This window comes from Anomalospiza imberbis, chromosome 25 (genome assembly GCF_031753505.1).
Source record: "Anomalospiza imberbis isolate Cuckoo-Finch-1a 21T00152 chromosome 25, ASM3175350v1, whole genome shotgun sequence".
NCBI lineage: Eukaryota > Metazoa > Chordata > Aves > Passeriformes > Viduidae > Anomalospiza > Anomalospiza imberbis.
Genome location: NC_089705.1, coordinates 3,037,988 through 3,059,073, shown reverse-complemented (window position 1 = coordinate 3,059,073; position 21,086 = coordinate 3,037,988). Strand labels below are relative to the sequence as shown.

The 21,086-nt window shown below is 45.8% G+C and overlaps 1 long non-coding RNA gene across 3 annotated transcripts; it reads right to left on the bottom strand.

The window, feature by feature from the left end:
• Positions 1-16,337: 16,337 nt before the first annotated feature.
• Positions 16,338-20,817, bottom strand: LOC137462246 (uncharacterized). Of its 3 annotated transcripts, none has more exons than XR_010993625.1 (3): positions 19,733-20,817; positions 19,401-19,631; positions 16,338-17,347 (listed from the first exon to the last, which is right to left on the bottom strand). It is a non-coding gene; the product is annotated as an uncharacterized lncRNA (long non-coding RNA). The 3 variants fall into 3 exon arrangements; XR_010993626.1 differs by having other exon boundaries at positions 16,338-17,178; XR_010993627.1 differs by having other exon boundaries at positions 16,338-16,586.
• Positions 20,818-21,086: the final 269 nt, after the last annotated feature.

Sequence of the window (21,086 nt, the reverse complement as noted above, 5' to 3'; positions counted from 1 at the left end):
AGAACCCGTTTTGGCTTCTGGGTTTGGGGGGACCAAGCTGCAACACGCCACACTGGCACATGGGCGGCACAGCGGCCAGCGCAGTGCCCTCCTCTGCCTTCACTGGCACCTTGGCAGCGGGGGCCCTGTGGCCACAGGGTGAAGTGATGCCCACAGCCACGCTGTGATCACTGATTTCACCCACACTGACCCTCGTCCTGGTTCACCCAGCTCCTGGAGCAGCTGCCTGGGATCACACAGGGCTGGAGAGGTCTGTCCTCCTCCAGGCTTGCAGTGGGCGGGTGCCAACACCCAGCCCCACAGGAGCTGCTCCTGCCTTTTGCAGCCCAGGGCCAAACCTGCAGCCACGGGGCTGGTGCTGGTCCATGGCAAGAGCTCAGCATCCTGTCGGGGGCCCGGGGAGCTGCTGGGCCTTGTTTGGTTGAATCATGGAAAAAGCAGCTGTGAGAGTGACACGCCTTGCTGCTGGCAGTCTCAGCTACCCACTGTCTTTGGGGACAAGTTTGGGACTGAACACGTGCTTTTTTTTTTTTTTTTTCTGCTGTGGAATTACGTGTAATTACTTCCTTTCACTGACCCCAGGGTCTCTTTTCAGGTGTACAGCCCTAGAGAAAGGCTGGACTTTGTAGGAGAGATGGGTTCCATAGATCATGGAGCATATTTCATTAGGAAAATAATTTATCTTTCTTATTTTCCTGAGGAATCCTTTGCCCACACTGCATACGTTTGTAATGAATAGAAGCCTTTCAAATGATTCAGTGACATGCTGTAAAATATCATACTTGGTTAAGCATTTTGTCTATATTTTTTCTGACCTAGACTCATATTCATGTCAAGTCTCCATGATGCAGTGCTGTAATATTAAAATTTTTGGTAGCCAATTGCTTTTGATATTTATATCCATTTTTAAGGGAATCACAATGAATAAATGTGCCCAGTTCTAACTCTATGCAAAATAAGCTGTGTATAAATCAGTAAATCATTAATAGAATGAATCATTTCCAAAGGCTGAAGACTGGATTGCATTTCAAACTTTCATCTGTCCTATATGTTTCAGAAATTACCAAAGGAGAAGACACATCGTGTGTGGTAACTGAGGTGCCCATCACAGACTTTACACAGTCGTGCTGGTTTATGTTTGATCAAATGATCTTTGTAAACCAAGGCATTGTGCACTGATTGTGCTTTGGGCTTATTCTGCTTAATAGCAGAACAGTTTAAAAACTGGGAACAGCAAACAGCAGAGGAAGATGCAAAATTCCCATTTAACTCCTCCCTCAGCGATTCCCAGCTCCAGAAGTCAGAGGCAGGTGGCAAAGTTCTCTCTTCTATTAAACAACATGAAGGAGATAAAAGCAAAGGAGAGGGTGCTGACCCTAAGTGCAGAGGACAGGAAGGATTAAGATGCCTCTATAAGCACTAATTTCAAGAGCCAGACCTGCATGTTTGTGTTCCTGGTATCCCTGTTTCCACTGAGGTCTGGGACTGGGGAGTTGCACAGCTTAAAAGACCTTACCAAGATTTTATGTTGAAAGTGTCTTCCCATTTTTAAAATAATTTTTATTATATTTATTCTTATTTTTACATAGCTTTTCAGAGCCATACCATCCAGCAAATCCCTGTAGGAGGGCATCCAGGTTTCCTAGCAAGAGCTAGTTCCTTCATTAAGCCTTGCCAGGGATATTGGCATGCAGTCCATTCCCTCTTCAAGGAATAAACAACCCCATGGGCAATGTTCGATATGATTCATTCTCTGTGTGACTGTGACAGCATCAGAACCTGCCTAATGCAGCTGGATCTGAGGCTGGTGGGAGGACTGAAATAACGAGGAGGCTCAGCACGGAGGGAGCAGAGCTGGGACTGCTGCGCACAGCGAGGGAGCTGCTGCTGATGCAGCCCCTGCTCTGCTCGCTGCCCTAGGGCACTCAGGGTTGCTTGGGAATGCTCTGTGATGAGGAGCGGTGTCCTGTCAGGACATCTGCTCCCGGGGAAACTGCCTCACATCTGGGCCTCCTGCACTGGGGGAACAGCTGCTGCTCCTGTCTGGGCCCTTCTCTGACACCAGCTGGAACAACTGGATCGAACATTGGAGCAGGGCTCCGCACCATCTCTGCAGCAAGGAAAGACACCAGCATTGCCTGTCAGCTGAGAGGAGGCCAAGAGTCAATTCTCCAACTAGAATCTGCCTGTAAGTGTGAAAGTGCCCTGAGAAGATGCAGCAGTTCCTAGAATCTGTAACATTTTGCCTAAAGGTTTTTCATCTAGGACACCTAGGAGCACAGATAAGAAATTTTTACAGCTTTTTGGGTGGCTATAGCTTTTGGCAAAATCTTATTTTTGCTTTGCTCATCTAAACGTGCAGAATTCTTAATTTGGTGAGTGACAGTTAACAGATTAGTGGCTGGGACAACAGTGAATTTAGCCATAAAACTAGAGAGGAAGAGAAGTAGAGAATAAATCACGGAGAACAGTTAATACAAATGTGTGAGGTATGCTCACTATGATTAGCTGTAGTCATATACAGTCCTGTAATTACTTGAAAATTGTCCAGAAATAAGTTCTCATGAGACCAAAATGAATGCAAAAAATGCTGTTGTGATCTTTTATTGAATCAATGAAATTTAGATTAGGCACTCACTAAATTCCTGTTTACACAACAGACCTTAATGGCTCCAAAGGAAGCGCTCAAATGTAGTCGACAAATAATCCCTATTTATGAAAGCCCCATAATATGCATTTACATAATCCCCACTTAAAAAAGCTATATCAGCTCTAAAGTTCTTCAGCTCAGAGATATGCCCCAGGGGATTAAAAGTAATAAACAAAACAAAGGGAAAAAGATGTACACACACATCCACCAACATGCGGCACAGCCTTTAGGATTATCACACGCAGGAGGAGGCAGGGATAACCCACCAGCTCTGCTCACCCCTCTCCACCTCCAGCAGGGTTTGTGCATGTGCACAGAGATGAATACATGCACATGCCCATCTCCACAAGTGGCTCTGCATGACTTGGAGCACGTGTGTGCTGCTGCAGTGTCTCTCTGCATTATGTCTCTCCTGGCTTTCCTGGTGGGTTTTCACAAATACGATATTGGTTCATCCTGTATGCCCAGGAAGTGCCATAATGAAACAAACAGGCTTACTCGTGTTTTGAGGTGTATCTAGCAGCTTTAGAAAGCAGCTGATAGGACACAGAACTGTGGGTTGTGCACTTTATTTGTACTCAAGATGACTGGACAGTCGCTGATATTCCCATGTGACGGATGTGGCATTTTGCTGTCGAGGTGCTGTCCTTGAGATGAGAGCTATGGGACCTGCACCAAGAATGTTAATGTTGCTGAAGGGCTTGAATTTAAAAAAAAAAAAAAAAAGCTGTTCTTTACTGTGGAAAACAAGCTGCTTCTGAAAAGCTGAATATTCAGAATTGTGAATTTTGGAGACTGATTTCTTACCTTCTGAAATGTTACCTTGTCTTTGCAACAACCCATTTTTTAGAGACAAAACGTTATGAGTCTTGTCTGGTGGAGCCTGGGTTTTGCAGTTCTGGTTGTTGGGTCAAATCTGTATTGGATTCAGTAAAAGAAAGAAAGGGAAAATAGAATTAATTTCCTGCTTTAGAGAAATACGTTTGCTACCCGTACATTCTGAATTCTCTGAGTATCTTTTTCCTCAAACTCTTTGATTAGCATTTATCATATAAATGAGAGCACAGAAGCACAGGAATGTTGCTGTTTACCCTCAGTGAATGCCAGCAGTCAAGTGCTGTGGAGTTTTGTGTGCACAAAACATCCTTGCCCGGAGCTCCCAGCTGTGTGGTCATCCAGCTGTGGTGGTGCTGCAGGCAGCAAGGAGAGCGATAGCTGGTGTGCAGCTGGATGCCCTGGCCTCTTCCCATCTGGCCCAGCCCTTCTCCAAAAGCCAAATGAGATTTTTCTGGTTTGCTGGGGTAGGGCAGAGTCCAGTGTCCCCTCTTCTCCTTTGCTGCTGCTGGTGTCCCTGCCCACCACCCCGGAGAGCTCTGCCCCCCTCATCCTGGGGAAGTCTCTCCTATCTCTGCATAAGGGCTGGAAGAAATCTTCACCTTAAACCCAGACTCATTCCTGAGTGAGGTCAGGGGTAACAGGAGGGCTTAGCACCAGGCTGCACCAGCTGCCCAAGGCACTGAGTGTTTCTTCCCAAAATAACACAGGAGGTTGGCAATTTCACTCTATGTGTTCTCAGCTCAGTTCCATCTTAATAATGAAGATTTTTGGGTTTTATTTGATGAGGATCTTCGCAGTTTACCTAAAGCAACCACATGAATAAATACTCAGTTTAGAACAGATAATACCTGGGGGTGAGTTTGGTGGGTGCTCAACAAGAAAGATTGTGCATTCAGCAAACAAAGGGGTCTATGGTTGTGGCATCACTTGATCCTGTTAATCTAACATCAGCTGGAACATGGAGCAGAAGCAGCTGTTATTTTACTGGAGTGCAGTAGCAGGAGCTCAGGAATCACCACAGCTGCACCTGGTCAGAGTCAGGAGCTCTCTAGTGCTTGTCCAGCAATCTGCAAAGATCGATTACTGAGGAAGGGGAATTGTACAGAGAATGGTCCATTTTTACATTTTCCAATCATATTTGGTGCAGGACGTGAGTGTTTCTTTTTTCACCCCACTCCCTATTGATTACTCTAATGATGCACAGTTCCAGAGCTGTCTGTCCCTATTGACAGGCCACACTTCCCAGGTTGGCTTCCCAAACTGAGATGTTTTGAGAAATGTACAGATACAGAAAAACAGGGAGGCAGAAATTTTCTTTGTGGCAAGCCTGAGGTGCAAGTGTTGGGAGATGAAGGGATGAATCCCTGTAATTTTGTTGTTACTACAAATTGTGCCTGGTTTAAACTCTCCACCTCAGGCTTTGATCTGCTGTATTGGTGCTAATCCATATATTTATGCTTTGCCGGTATGGATTTAAAGTGGTATAATTCAGGTTATTCTCGAGACCAAGAGTCCTTCCTATCTTCTGCCTGAGCTGACACTGTGTCATAATTGTTGCACTTTTGGTGACTTTTCATCAGCCCTTTTGTGATAACTGAGGCAGAAGGTGAATTCAGGAAGGAAAACATCAATTTTTAATGAAATTAACTTCTCAGGTGAAGATGTGCTTCTGGAGAACAGGAATCAAGCACCAGCCTTCAGAGCTCTTCTCACACTGGGAACAGGGACGTGGAATTCAGCTCTGGAGAGCTGATGCTGCTGGTGGCTCTTCACTGGTCCCATTCTCTTCAGGGAAAGGGAAGTGGTGAGCAGCTGGGGTGGAAGGTAATGCCTGGGACAGCATCTCACTAAGTGCTCTTTTGTAACGATGGTGCCACCAAATAATTTCATTTCTTCATCTTTTTTTGAGCCAAGCTCAATGATGAAAATATCAAATCTGGCCACTTCTGAGGCTTGTCTTTGACCAACTCACCCAGTAACTTCTCTTCGTGAGTTGCTTCTCAGCAACCTACAGGTTTCTGCCCTCCCTTTGGCCATTTCATTAACCACTTAAATAGTTCTATTAACCTATACTTCCTTCAGCCCCATAGAGAGCACTTATGGGGGGTCCATAAGCACTATGGAAACATCAAAACACAGCTGGATGTGTAGGGTCTTACCTGGAAGACAAAGTTGTCTTGTGCAAACCGAGAGCATCGAACTGAGAGGGAAGAGCAGGTGCTGTAGGGGACAAACCTTTCCAGCCACGCTGCTGGACAGATGCACACTGCTGCAGCTGGGACAGGAGGAGCTGAGGATGAGGAGCCTGCTCCGTGCCTTGGCAGGGTGCTCCACCTGTGAGTCAGCTCTACAGGAGTCTCACCAGCCCCTTGGCCAGACAAGCTGTGCCTTCATTAACTCTTTCCTGTAGGAGACGTAGCAGCCAATTAATTACAACTTAGACTTTATTCCATTAAACTCCTCTGAGCTCCAGGGGAAGAGCCTTAAGATTCTGCTCTGATCCTGTTGCCACTGACGCCTGTAAAATCTCTCCACAGACTTGGATGGGAAGAGACATTAATTCCATGTGTGCTTTCAGCCTGGAGCAGGGCCAGTGCCAGGAGGGCTGTGCCTCTGAATGCAGCCCCTCTTCCCAAGCAGCACCTGCCTTGGGACATGCATTGGGACATGCATGGGGGCATGCATTGTCCTCAGAGTATAGCCTCTCCTGGTTCCAGTGACAATGGACCAGGTGGTCATTCGCTGTAGGTACTATCAAAACCTTGCTCCCCTGCCTGATCTCAAATTTCCATTCTGCTGCTGCCTGTAAAGACAAACCCTGAGCTGTTCACCTTTCCAACTGAACTGACTTTAGTTAGCTGAATTTTCAAAGAGGGATCATCATATCTGACATGACAGATATCCCACAGTTTTGCTTCTAGAAGAGAAATCTTCTCAAGCAGAGACTGTTATAGCTCCACAGAGCTGGCAAGTGGGCAAGACTTAGGAAAGAACTGTCCCCCAATCTCCTTTTCATAAACTATTTGTGCTTCAAAGAAGGCAGAGGACTGAATGTAGGTTGTCTGTGTCCCACTGGACTGCATTGTTGAGGCAGGAGTGGTTCCTGCTGTGTCACAGGAGCAAGTTAGGTGCCATCACCTAGTGCAACACCACAGACGTGTCTTTGCACGGGTTCTGAAGCCATAAGCTGCTCTGCCCAAGCAGCTAGGTTTTATTCACGGGCAGATTGCTTGGGTGCTTGGTGTGGAGTAGGTACAAGGTGATGAAAGGAGTGATATTATTTATACAGCATATGAAAATGCAACTGTTCTGTGGGCAGTTTTGGTCACTGCAGTATAAGAAAGACAGCAAGCTGTCAAGGAGTGTCCAAAGGAGGGCAATGTAGAAGGTGAAGGGCCTGGAGGGGGAGCTGTGTGAGGAACAACTGATCTCACTTGGTCTGTTCAGCTGGAGAAGAGGAGACTGAGGGGAGACTCATCACAGTTACAGCTTTCTTGTGAGGAGAAAAGGAGGAGCAGGTACTGATCTCTCTGGTGACCAGTGACAGGACCTCAGGGAATGGCCTGAAGCTCTGTCAGGGGAGGTTTTGGTTGGATATTAGGAAAAGGTTCTGCCCCAGAGGGTGGCTGGCCACTGGAACAGGCTCCTCAGGGCAGTGGTTACAGCACCAAACATGACAGAGTTCAAGAAGTGTTTGGACAACACTCTCAGGCACATGGTGTGACTCTTGGGGATGGTTCTGTGCAGGGCCAGGAGCTGGACCTGATGATCCTTGTGAGTCCCTTCCAACTCAGTTTATTCTGTTATTCTGTGAGTGTGGATTTAGGACAGCAGAGTTCAAAGTCAAATTTCTCTTTGCTCCTGTGTGTTGCATATAGCTTACTGGCATGGGCCCAGGAGTTCTCAGACTGGTTACAGGACTGTCTCATCCAAGCTCTGATCAGTGCCACAACTTGTATTTCTTGTATTTTGTTTAACTGTACTGTGGGCCATCAAACTCCCACTGCAGTCAACAGGCCCTCAGGATCTGGTCTTTCTCTCCAGTCATGGTGCAATGATGTGTCATCTCTTCACTCTGACTACTGTTCTGATCTCCTTTCTTCCCAGTCCCACTTATTTGGGTCAACAATTCCTACAACCTTCTCAACAAAATTCTTAGCAGCAACACAGAAGATTTGCTTTCTACCTGCTGTAGTTGCCAGCTTGGATGTGTCCCAGTCTGTGATCGTCAGGAAGTGCTGATGGTAGCAGCACAGCCTTCCCAGTGGGAATGACACTCCACTTGCTTTTCAGACACCTGTGTCTCCCAAGGATCATGGGTCCAGGGGCTCTGCCTGCTCCTGAGAGAGCAGTGAGCACTTCCCTGCGAGCCTGTGCTGTTAACAGCTGCACCCCCACTATTGGCAAGCTTGGACTATGGGCAGGTTTAGACACCTGTTACAGATCTTATCTGGGTGAGGCATGGCTCACAAAACGGTACTACAGACCCATCAGCTGCCTCAGACAAAACAGCTGTTTGTTCCTGTGTCAGCACTCTGGGTGGGTGGAGCACCAGTGACATGATTAGAAGAATTTTCTTTCCATACCAGGCAGTGACACTGATTTTTGCTAGAATGTGTTCTTTTTTCTTTCAAATTCCTATCCTGAGATCATCAAGTTACGTACAGTATCTTAAGGGTAGGACGTTAGAAACTGCACTGGTGTGGAAGCTCGTGTATCCCCTCTGCACTGCTTCAGAGCTGCAACTCCCCCCAACACTGCGCAGTATTTTCGTTAGATACCCGACCTCTGGTTCTGATTAAATAACTTGTATAATTAGATTGAGACATCTGCTTATCCCTGGGGGAAGAAATCCCTTTCAGCACTGGACTAAGTCTGATTTGGTTAATTACCTTAGCTGTACTGTATTAGTACAGAGTTTCTTGATGGCAAGGAACTGTGGTATTAGGTTTATTCCTCCTTGCTTTCACAGTATTATAGTAAGACAGTTTAGGGATTAGGAATCAGGCACTGAGCCCAGTATTTCCCTCCTCTTTTCACTCATGTCAACACTCTCCCTTGTTTTACTCTTTCAGTATTCCCTGTTTTACCTGCCTGTGAATAGTTTCCAGGTTCTTTGCTGTACATGTAAGGATAATCTATTCCCAGTGACTGCTCAGAGCAATGCATCCTGTGGTACTTGTGAGTAATTAAAATTCTCAGGGCTCTTCAGCAATGTGAATCTCTCTCAGCAAATGATTACCATTGGCACTGCTGTTTTCCAGTTCACCCTCCAGAAGCAGAGCGGTGCACATGCAGGTGGACAAGGTGGAAGACGGGGAGAGCAATGTGGGGATGCACCTGGCTTTGCACACACCATCCTTTTCCTCTGGCACCTGCAAGGCTGAACCTCTGTGGCAGCTGCACTGCAAAACTCCCCCACAATGGCAGAAACCCAGATTCTGTCCTTCACTCAAGCTTGACCAAAAGTGAACAAACACATGCTGAAAAAGAAGCAACTGAGATTTATATGCAAGCTTGGGAAAACCATCCTCAGAAGAGGCAGGAGCTCCGGGGCAGAGCTGCTGCTGGACACTGTCCTTGGGGCGTGCTGACAGGGGCCAGGGCCTTCCCTGCACACCCACCAGCCTGAGCACCCCAAAATCTGAGCTGGTTATTTAAATAGGCTGATCTGGGGGCCCAAAATTTGCACTTCTGGCAATGTTATGCAATGGAACCTTTTCCCAACCACAGGTGGAAATACCTAATAAGATAGAAATCATCTATTTGATAACCAAGCCGTTATAGAACTAGAGACTGAGACTTCCCAGGGAAAATTGAATTCTCAGAACCAATAGTATTTACTATTTATATGACTTGCCAGCCTATCTAAAGGCTCATCCTTTTCAGAATGCTCTACAGGTAGCCAGAAGGTGCTTTCAGAAAGAATTGTCCAGATGCTTTTCAAAGTAAAAAAAATATTTAGTGCAGAATTTAGTTGTAACACGAAATCTGTGATTTTTAGAGAAAGGTAATCTGGGTGGAAATCATGGGTGAGGAGAGGCACAGGAACATAACATCAAATGCCTGCAGGAGGTCAGAGGAAAAATGCTCTGTCCAGCAGCAGAGGTGTAGGGAGGACTGTCAGGACAGCACAAAGCTCAGCCAGTGCCTCTCCAGAACAGTCCCAGGGCCTGACAGCTTGCAGAGATCTCCCATGACAGAAGTGAGGTTTATTATTCAATAGCCACTAGCCTTTTTTAACCCTTCCATAGCTTTGTATGATTTATTTTTTTTTTCTATTTATATAAACCTTCAGCATGCACAGCATTCTGCAGCAAAGATTTCTGCAGATAAATGACACACTGAGCAAAAGGCCACCTTCTTCTGTTTGAAGAACCAAAACCAGTGAAGAAGTCACCTCTGGGTGACTTCTTCATGCTGCTCACAATTCCAGAGACTCCTCACAGTTCTGCAGTCACATCTTCTCACGCTGAGGAATCACAGTCTGTGGAGCTGTGCCTCCTGTGGACACTGTTCTATACCCCACACCAACCTTGATGCACATTTCTGGATATTTTCCATGTTTATAAATTCTTTGTCAACAAGGAGAGAGAAAGGATTGAACAATTTAACTGGATTTCTGTGACCTGTGTTCCCAAGACTACTGGGCCACCCAAAGCAGCAGTCAGGAGAGAAGTTCCTCTCAGGGGTCGAAACTGCTGTGGGGCAAATGCATTCCAGTTGAAAATATTTAAAGGCAACAAAACTGAACAGTCTGGTTTTTGTTAGCATCTAAGCTAGCCCTTTGCTGGGCAAATGGTATCAATAAGCTTTCTCACATTCCTTGTGAGCAAACCAGCAGGGAGGTGGGCAGGCACTGTGAAGGAGGCAGAAGCAGCAGGAGCGTTCATCACAGCATCCAAGGACTGTGCTCCTGCCACACCAGTTCCAGTTTGCTCTGAGGAACTTTTTGCCTCTCTTTTTTCTAGGTCAGAAGGCGAGTACAGGTTGGATTTTATCCTGGGTGCTTTTCATTCCTCGTAACTTTCACATGGAAGCATGAAATATAGCCGGATACATTTCAAGCAAGGCAATGGATTGCCTTGTACCGACATGCAGGCCCAAGGTGTCCATTATTTATAGACCTCATTTTCTTGTAGCAGATTTGCATGGATGAGCTCCCAGTGGATGACAGGCCAGAGCTGTGAGGCTCACGAGTCAGCACGGTTACAGGGAGCAGGATAATCCAGCAGCCAGGCATCACTTCGTGTTATGTTGCACCAAGACTGAACCAACCTGGCCACAGGTTCTGGAGGAGTCCGGGGAAAAAAGAGGCAGAGGAAAATGTTGCCAGAAAACGGAGACTGCTGGGTTCTGGAGGCGATGTGTCGTGATTCCTCACATCACCTTGCCATTGTGACCGCTTAGCAAGTCCAGTGACCACATCCAGATCTGCCAGTGCTGTGCAGCCACAGTGTGTTTGGGGGATTCAGGCCCTGTCAGGGGGCTGAGGCTTCATGTTGTCACTTGGAGTAACTTTCAGCTTGAGAGGAAGCAAACTGCTTTGTCAGGAGCTGCACAAACGCTCCGTACCAGGCTGGAAACAGACGCTGCCAGGTGTCAGCTGGCAGGATTGCTGCTGTTGTCGTCAAATGAATTCAAGTATTGATCTGCCAGGAGCCAGAATGTCAAGGGAGACTTGTTGTTTCCCTCACTGATGGCAGCTCAAAGATGGTCCTCTGGGGATGAGGCTTAGCAGTGCATGTGGTAGGAGAAGGGTGTGTCTGGTCCCTGTCTGCAGCTCAGCTCTGGAGCCAGGGAGCCACCGCTGTAAGGGAAAAGGGACACAGTGGTTACCTGTTCCTGAGAGAAAAGTGCCACAGAAGCCATATGAAGCCAGTAGCTCAGTGGCTCGTGTTCCCTTCTGGGAGCTTCTGCAGGGAGAAACTTCTTCTGAGAGCTCTCAGAAGCTTCTGAGTGAAGAGAACATGCTGGTGGCAGGGGAGTGATGGGCTGGCACAAGCCATGCTGTGCTGCTGTGTTCTGGCACTCTGCTCCTGAGCAGGGTGTGCCAGGGGTGGGACCCCACTCCTGTCTCTGCTCCCTGCCAGCTGCAGCCACTCCTGCACAGCCCTGCAGCTGCAGGTGGCACAGGAGCAAGCTGTCACCAGGGAGAGTCTGAGCAATGTTAGATCCAATTGCACAAAGCTGGATCATGTACCACAAAACCAGATTTGCTTAGCTAATCCTTAGATTGATTTTAAGGCCTTGCTGAGACTAAAAGACTATTAAGAGATTTGTGCTGGTGGCACCTCCCAGCACAGGAACCAACTCCCCTGCCGTGCACCTGACGCTTCCTGGCCATGGCCTGAGACCCTTCCCAGCACAGATCCTTAGCTCCCCCATTTCAATTCCATCAACCTTCTCCTTGCTGAGGCTCTGTCTGGAAGATGAACACATGCACAGAGGCCTCACAGGGTGCCAAGTCCCAGTGCAGCTCTCCAGGCACTGGCACCCCACAGAGACACCCAGTCTGGTGTGGAATGCTGGCCCCTTGGCCTGCCACTGTGGGGGCAGAGGGTCTCTCATCACAGCCCTCAGGAACTTCAGCCCAATGTGCTTGGCTTTTTCCCTGTAATTTTCCTCTTGATCTTTGAACCTCACTGTCAGAAATTCCCTTCCCCATCTCACAGGGCATTGGTGTTGCCTTGTGCTCAGTCTGGCAGGAGCCCTGCAACGCTCCTCCTTGTTCCCTGTTTCCCTGCTTCAACATCCCCAGCCCAGTTTGGATGGGGTACAACGTGCTGAGTATGCAGACCTGAAACACTTGCTCTTGCCTTTGACTACTCATGTGCCTGCCTGTTTTTCCCAGCACCTGCCTCCTCATGTCCAGATTCAAACTGCAGATAATGTAGCCTGGCTAGCCTCCTGGGCAGGGCTGTGTATGCTGGGAGAAATGCTGGCCTTGAAAATTGGGTGTGAGTCTGTGGGATTCCTCAGATGCTTTCTGCCACTGGGATTGTCTGGAAGATGCTGAAGTCAGACTCTCCTTTCCAGATATCTCAAGTTTACACCAGAAATCATGCCCAGTGCCTGGCAGGCCACTGTCCTGGACATGGTACACCAAGACACAAGCAACCATGTCATAGGAGCTCTCCAAGGAGACTTTTTAAGCAGCTCTGATCACTGTTCCACTCCAGACTTTGCCCAGGGCTTGGGGACCCTGCGGAGCTTCAGCAGGAAGAGCCACCCGGCAGAGACCATCTTCAGCACAGGATGGTGCTGGGCACAGATGCCACCAAGTAGAATCTGGGCATGTTTGGCTGTGGTGGACTAATCCTGAGGCATACAGAAAAACCAGATGCCAGCCCTCTCCCTGGTGCTCGCACAGTGCTGCCCTGTGGCCCTGGCCCCAGCCTGGCACACGAGGCCAGGCCAGAAGTGGAGCAGGGAGATGCAGCCTCCTGGGTTTCCTCTCTTGGTTATGCTACAGCTGCAGATGTGGAAGTTTTGGGCTGCACCCAGTTTATGTAGTCCTGAGCATCACCACCCAGTCTGCTCAGCAGGCACAAACACAAACCAAAGGATGATCCAGCAGAGCGGGCAGGTGGCATGTGGGACACGAAGTTTGCAGTCACTCTGGTCCTGCTGCCCGACCCACGCAGTGCTGCAGCACGAGGCAGGCCAGCAGCCTCTCAGCCTTGTGTGCCAGGTGATGCCTGTCCCAGTCCCAGGGCACACCTGGGCACGGTGCAAGAGACCCACCACAGACTGCAAGCTGAGCCAACTGAAAAGGAGGTTTTTAACAGCACCTTGAAAGAGGATGAAAAACTCATGGGAGGGCTTGTAAAGTGCTGGAGGCAAATGAAAAGATCCCAAACCAAGACGTGATTCTAAAGAACCAAACTATTTTCTGGCTCCAATGCCACTTTTTTTCCCTGCTTCAGGGCTGACAAGTATCACAGATCTGGTAGCTTTTGTTGATGTGACTTAAAGAGCAGTGCACCTACTGAAGAGCACAGAATGGGAATGAAGGGCTGGTGAGATTCCCAGAATCTCACCAGGGAATGCTCGAGCACAAGCTTTGGAGGGTTTTTCAATGAGCACATGAAGCAACTTTGCTGCTTGTGAGGATGCTCAGGAAAAAGATTGCAGACCATTTCATGCTGGTATCAGTTCCACGTTACACAGTGGAGTAAACAGTGTGAAACGCTTGTGTAACAGGGGCTTACTGAAAGTGTGTTGTGCCAAATGATTCCAAAATACTGTTTCACCTGAGACAATGACCTTGCAGTTGCTAGGATTAATTTTTATTGCAATAAAACAGTTGATATTGTGCTGCATAATGACCTTAAAGCAGGAAACTCAGAGCAAGGCTCCCAAGAGGCAGAGCAGCAGGGGCTGGTGAGCAGGTGGGAGCCCAGGTTCATCATCAGGGGCTGCCTGCCCTGGGACTGGCATTGCCAAGCCACAGGCGGGGTGCAAACTGAACCCACAGAGGGTCTGGGTCACAGACATTCCTCTTGTGGGGCAGAGATGGACAGCAGGACTTTGTGAGCCTCGAACTTCAAAGGGTTGGTGGCCATGACAGGCAGATCATACGAGCTGCCTTGTTCCTGCTTTCCAAAATAGTATGAGAATTGTGAAGCTGCAAGACAGGAATGTGGGCAGAGACCTGACAGATCCCTGTAGCTCAGCTGAGCAAAGCCCTGTTAATAACCTGAAACCCCCGAGGGAGGGAGGGAGGGAGGGACAGCCAGTTCTGGTTTTGCTTAACCAGGGTCTCCTGCCATGACAACATTATAATATCAAAGAACTTTGTGCTGAGAACTAGATACAGCAGCGAGTGCACCCCCAAAAGGACCAGTCCTTAAGATCTCAGTGGAGTTTGCTGCAGGAGGGTAGAATTTAAGGCATAGTCTGGAGAAACAAAGACTCAGAGGACAGGATCAGTCCCTAATTACCTCTCAGTTAATGTGAATATGCAGGAGGATGAGGAGAGGGAGGGGCAGGAGACACAAGCATGAGAAGCACTGATGTGGATCTGGGGAAGGGAAAGTTTGGGCTAGATGCAAGGGGAAAAAAAAGGCCTTAAAAATGCCTGATGTAAGACATTCCTACGGGCAGCAGGCTAATATTTCCAGTAGTCACAGGAAATATTTCCATAAAAGTCAGATGCAGTTTGAGCAGGGAAGTTGCCATGAATGATTCAGTGAAGGGCCTGGCTCAGAGCTCGGGCAGGACCCAGCTGTCCATCCCAGTCCACCCTCCTCAGTCACTGCTGGTGCCTTCCAGACAGCCCTGGCTACTCAGTGCCTCTGCTGGGAAAATGAGAGGGCTCTGGTCATGTAACCAAGGCATCATTTTCAGCAAGAATTCTTTGGCTATTTAACATACCAATATTTAAAAAAGAACAGAGGTATGTTATTTAGAAAACACTCCAGAAGGCTCTCTCTTTTTCCTGGAAAAATGTATTTGCAGCAAGCAGCAGGTGCTGCTGTGTTTTAATCTAAGTTAAGAGACTCCTGTTGGAGCTCCAGTGCTGATTACTCTCCATAAATCATGCTCAGTCTCACATCCCCTGCATCATATCAAGGTACCCCTCCATGAACACATCCAGTTAGACACCCACTCCATTGATCATGTTCACTCAGACTTCCACTCAGCCCATCCCAGCCAGCCTGCAGCTGCATTATTCTTCAGTGTCCACAGATGTTTACAGGTTTCATTTCCAATAACCCCAAATTGCAAACAGAAGGTGGTTCCCAGATACGATGGATTCATAATGTAGAAAAACAAATCCTGTGACCCAAACCCCAAGTAACAAAAGATGTGATAAAATAAAAAATGTTAATATAGAACCTTTTGCGCAATTAGGAATAACCTTACTAATAATTTGAATATTTTCCAATGAATTGTCTAGCCTATCTCTCATGAGACTAACTTCAAACAGTTTGAGCATTAGAGCTTGGCTGCACTTGTTATGGATGAAGCCAGACAACAAGAACAAGTAAACAAACTGGTAACATGAATTTTGGTGGAAACATGATTCTACTCTGCTAGTAAACTAATGGTTTTGGCTGAGAATGTACATTTACCAGACTGTCCCTTCGTATGGAATGAATCAAATCCAATTTCCTATCATCAAACTCATAGATGGCTGCAAAGAAAGATGTTTAATTGAGTTGAACTTTAACACTGAATTTTTAAGTTTGCTGATGGTGGATTGCTTTACTGCTCAGGTTTCTCCCCTAGTCTGAGGTCTTACTTCTGCATTTCAGGAATTAAACAAGAGACACATCTGGCAAACAAGTTATTTTGAAGGAGACTACACAGAAATAATTGAAGGAATTTGGACCTAGCCTAAAATCTCTGAGAATGGAGCCTCCTTTTCCTGACCAGGATCCAGGAAGCTGTGCTTCCATATTTATTTAACAGTGACAATATGTCAGTTTGTTCAAAAATATGGAAGTTCTAATAATCTCAAGGTTACCCTTATAGTTGTGGTAGGCTTTAAGGAGAAGCACTTGCTCCCATGGGAGATGAACTAGTGGTTCCAGCCACAGCAGTCTGATAAAAACTCCCACTAACAACAAATATCTTATCTTTCCACCTGGCCTTGTACTTAGCTACTTCCTAAAAAAACTGTCCAAAGTCAGAAGGACCCGCTTTGGGCTCACAGCTCAACCTTTGAGTTTCGGGAGTGGGCCTGTCCACAGCTGAGGAGAGTCTTCTGGTTCCTTCCCACCAAAAAACTTGTTTATTGTAGCCTCAGATGAATCTTTCCTATAACTGTGGTTAACCTCTTCCTATAGTTAGGCTTCTTATGATTCACCTATGCTAAGTATTTTGCAATTAAACTCCCCCATAGAGCAAACCAAGCCTTTATTACAGCTGCAGAAGTCTTCTTTGTCTGGCTGAACCGGGTCTTCTACTTTTGTTCCCATGACTTTTTCCTAACAAGTTTGCAAGCTCTCATCCCTGGATTGCTGCTGGGACCATAAGCTTTTATGAGATGGTTTCAAAGTACAGACAGAAAAGGTGGTGGTGCTGGCAGTGGGGGGGTCTTTCAGTCTGCTTCATATAGGTCTCTATTCTTTGAGGTTAGTAATTTGTTCTTTGGTGAAAAACAATGATCTTATGAGATGGGTCAATCATACATTTTCCTCTAGCAAAATGAGCCCCCAAAAAAGAGCAAGGCACATGTCTCAGGATGTGGCTGAAATCACAAACAAGCAACTGGCAAAAAAAGGACATCTATCACAGTGAAAAAAAGTCTGTGCCACGCCAACAGCTCCAAAAATAAATGCAGGAAAACAAGGTCTAAAATGTTATATCACAGTGAAAGACACTGCTGAGTAAAAAGTCAGTATTGACAATATCTAATTATTGGTGAAATCTATTAGGAAAACATTTTATGTTCTGAAAGACTACTCTCAGTTCAGTAACAATCCCTCAGGTTTTCTATATGAGGGCTTAAAAGCTTTTCAATAAATTCAGGGGAAGAAAAGAATGGTTTGCTTCCAAGTCTGAGCCAAAGTTTGCTGTGTAGTTAAAAAGAGTAAATGAACTTGTGGATGTGACTTCTCTGTTTCCTTCTCACACAGTGTCTTCTTCACTTGAACGACAGAGCACAGAACCTGAACACGAAGGCTTCATGTTTTATTAATGGTGTCCAATTCATTTCCTGTTTTCATGCTGATAACCTACTGAGGGAGAGGAAGGGAACTCAGGTGGCAAGACCTCAGATCCATTTTTCTTACACCCATGAACAGTTCACAAGTGGGGATTTCACTAGAAAAATCTCTTTATTGCATGTATTACTGCATTCTCTGGGAAGCTTCACTCGGAAGGCTTCTCTGCTGCTGGCATACTCCTCTGAAAGAATGTTTCAAAGTTAAGTTCTCTTCAAGGTGAAAGCTTTTAGGTTTTAGTTCAGTCAGGGCCCAGTAGTTATTTTCACTACTGTCCTTTCTACAGGACTAACCTCATAATACACCAAAATTACTACCCTGGCAGAAATCTCCTCATCAAACAAAATTCACATTAGCAATACCGTTCTCTGTTTCTAGAAGTGCCAGTTAATCCCCCATTAAGACAAAGCTACACAGTGGTTAGCCCAGTAGATATCCACAGAGATTTTAAAACTAAAATAATGTTACTAGTCCTGCAGAATGAAGACATCAGTGTTCAAGAAAGAATCCCCATTTTCCTATTTCTCAAGCTGATAATACAACAAAGGCCCGGGTCTCAGGAAATGCTCCTGCAGTTAACATAAAATAAATTCAGAGAAAAAACCCTGAAATTCCCCAGCGATTCTTGTACTGGCTAGAGATGCCCCAGTCTGCCTCAATGCTTCTCATTCCCTGAGAGCAGCAAATGTTTTAACAGCAATGACTTGCCTCCAAGCAGCTGCTTCCTATAACACCCCTTGGCCACTTTCCCAACAAGAAGAAATCCCTTTCTCTGCACAGCCTGTGAGCTGCCAGTGTGGTCATGCTCCATGGCCAGGGGTGGGGCCGCACCACTGAGCTCCTGGGGTTTCTTTTAGGACATTTTTCTTTGAAAGATAACCAGAACTGCAGTGAGATTGTAACCTCCGTTGGGTTGGCAGGCAGACGTGTGCCTGGAGGTGCAAGTGCAAGTGTGTGGTCTTGGGCGTGGGGAAGAAAGGAGAAGGGTGGTGACCTGAATGTTGGAATGGAGTTCAGAGCAGACTTTTTTTGGCTTCCTTTTTGTGTTGGTTTTTTTTTTTTTGTTAGTTTTTTTTTTTGTTTTTTGTTTTTTGTTTTGCCTTTCCTTGTGTTGGGAACACCCAGCATGCAAATGCAGGAGTTCCCTGGCCCAGCAGTGAGGGAATGAGAGCACATCAGTGGTGTGTCCCCTTCTGCTTTAGGAGCCTCCTGCCTGTGGACAGGCACACTTTTAGGCCTTCCTCTGAAACCATGAGGGCTAGAAATAGCGTTATTTTTTTTCAATGAGAATGGGGATTCTCATGTAAGTGAGGGCTGGTGGAGCTAGAACATACAGGACTATCCAAATGCTGCTCTCATAGTTTTAAATCATGAAAACTGGCAACCTGATTGTCCTGCTATAAACATTGAGCTTGCACCTAATAGACACAAACCTGTATGTCCCACTTGAGACTCAGTGCTCAATTTTTATGTCTCAATTACACAGACCTGGGCTTCCAGGGCTGAAAGGGAGAGAGAGAGGACTAGAGGACTCTTAAACAACAGAAAATTTTTTATTACATGTTGCCAATCTCCAGTGACAGAGATTCCATATGTTTTCATGTTTTCTATTTAGTCATCCTTCCTGCTCATTTCCAGATGCACAGCAGCTGGAAAAAGTCTCCCAGATTTCACTGAAACACTGGCTACTGTTCAGTGGAGTGTGGGAATTACTTTGTGCCTTCAAATTACCCTCATGCTTGGGCATCTGAGTACAGAATTTGATTTTTTTTTTCAAAATGGAAATGAAAGCTTAGATTGAATTTTCAAGCAATGAAACAAAAGTGTTTGGCAGTGCAAAGCATTAGAGAAGCTGCCATTACTGAAGGTCTGACTGGGCACAAAGACAAGAAGCCACATTCCCATCCCTAGCACTGATATCTGTTGCAAATAAAACTTTGTGAGTGGTTGGCTCACCCAGGCCAGCTGGCACTGCTGACAGTTTTGTTCTCCTTTTGAAGTTTTACCTAATGATCATTTCTCCACAGAGGTTCTGTATTTAAATATCCTGCAGACCTGTAGCTATTGACTCCCCATACACACTACCTGTGTGTTTGCTTATGCTGTGCTTTAACATCAGAAAACAGTGATGTCCTTTGTGGAGGCAGGACACAGAATAATAATAAAAATAATCATAATAATTGGTGCAAGGGGTTTTCTGACAGAGGGGGAAAATTAATCAGTTTGAAATCACTGACCTTTCTTTACAGTCATCTGCCACTTTGAATACTGATTATTCTCTTGTTGGGCTGTAAGAGGATGGATATTTACCACTGAAAAGAGAAGAGCCACCAACTCTCAAGGCATCACCAGGCTCTGCAGACAGGTGTTGTCATAGGGTGGCATGTTATGTAACAACTCCTTAAATGCAAGTTACTCTACATTCTTGGCAGAAGACCACATAAAATTTCCCTTCAGATGTTGATGGGCTAAAAAAAAATTAAAAGAAAAAATATATATATGAAAATCACCTTATCATTTACAATGCAAATCTTGGAATGAAAGTTAGTAAATTAAACCAGAGATTCACCTAAATTAAGCTGGCATTCTATTCTGGTGCTTCAAACTCTGAAAACATTGCTGGCTGACAAAACAAGCCCTGGAATGATTAGCAAAAACTCTCCTTCAGAGGCAGCAGACGAGCAATCCCTTTGAACCTTCACAGCACATCATAAACGCTCAGCAGAGTTACAGTGTGGCAGTCCCAGTGCTATCAATTATTTACCCTTTTTCTGTTTACCTTCAGGCAGCAAGTAATTATTTTTAAATATTAATTTAGTTGTGTCATGTACAGTTTGTGGTTCAGCCCTGAGATCTGAGATACAGAAAAGCAAACTGCATCTCAAATCACATTTAGCTGGTGACGCATTGATAGCTGGATCCCCACTTCAGCTCCTCAGCAGCTACACTCAGCTTCTCCCATCATTAGAAACTCTCTTCATTGCAGGAAAGTGAAAGCAATTTTCTTAATAGGAAAAGACACCTTTTTTTTTTAGCCTAAAAGTCTCAGAAATTGAAAAATCTATTTTATTTTGAAAAGTTTGTTTTATTCTAAAAAGTTTGGTTTTTTCAGGTGAAGATTTTTTTTTCTCTTCTCCTTTTTGTTTCCCTCAGAATTTTCCCCAGAGTGTTGATTTTTCTTTATCCTCAGCTAATTTAGGCTACAAAGAAGCTGGCTGTTGTTTCTGCAGCCCAAAGAGAAAAAGGTCTTGGAGAGAAGGCTCACCTTCCTGCACTGAAATCACCACTTTTTGGAACCTGAAAAGAGAAGATGCTTCTTGTCAGCTCATATGAATGCCTCTCCACAGGGGACTGGTTCTTTCTTTTTAAAAGTTTATACTAGAAAAAACAAATATGCATTTTGATGTCTCTGCATGAAGGCACAGACAAGATCAATGCAGTATCGAGTTCAGAGCAAATTGCTGCTTCCACTGATGACAGCAGGGTTGGGATCTTCCTGAGGAAAAACATTTTGGAATTTTGCGGTAGTTTGGTTTGCCCTGTTGCACTTTCAGTTTTTCTTTTAGCAGAAGTTCTTGTGAAAAGCCTTGATTTTAGCTGTTAGTGAGACAGAATCAAGGAGAACTGGAACTGTGGCAATCAAGCTTGTGCAATGTCACAAGGTACTGCTGGTGTTCTGGTGGTTCTTGTCAGCCTCAGCCACCCTTTTCCCCTTTTGCTGGGTTCTACATGGTTCTATCAACACCAGCAGCAGCTCCTGAATAAAAGCACACTGTCACAGTTTGACCTGAGATGCTGCACTGAGAAAGAAAAATGAGAAAAACCAAAAGAAGATTCAGGAACAAGCTGAGGTATAACACCATTCCAGTGAAGGAATGTTTGTAAAATCACCTAGTGAATATCATTGTTTCATGAAGGGAAAA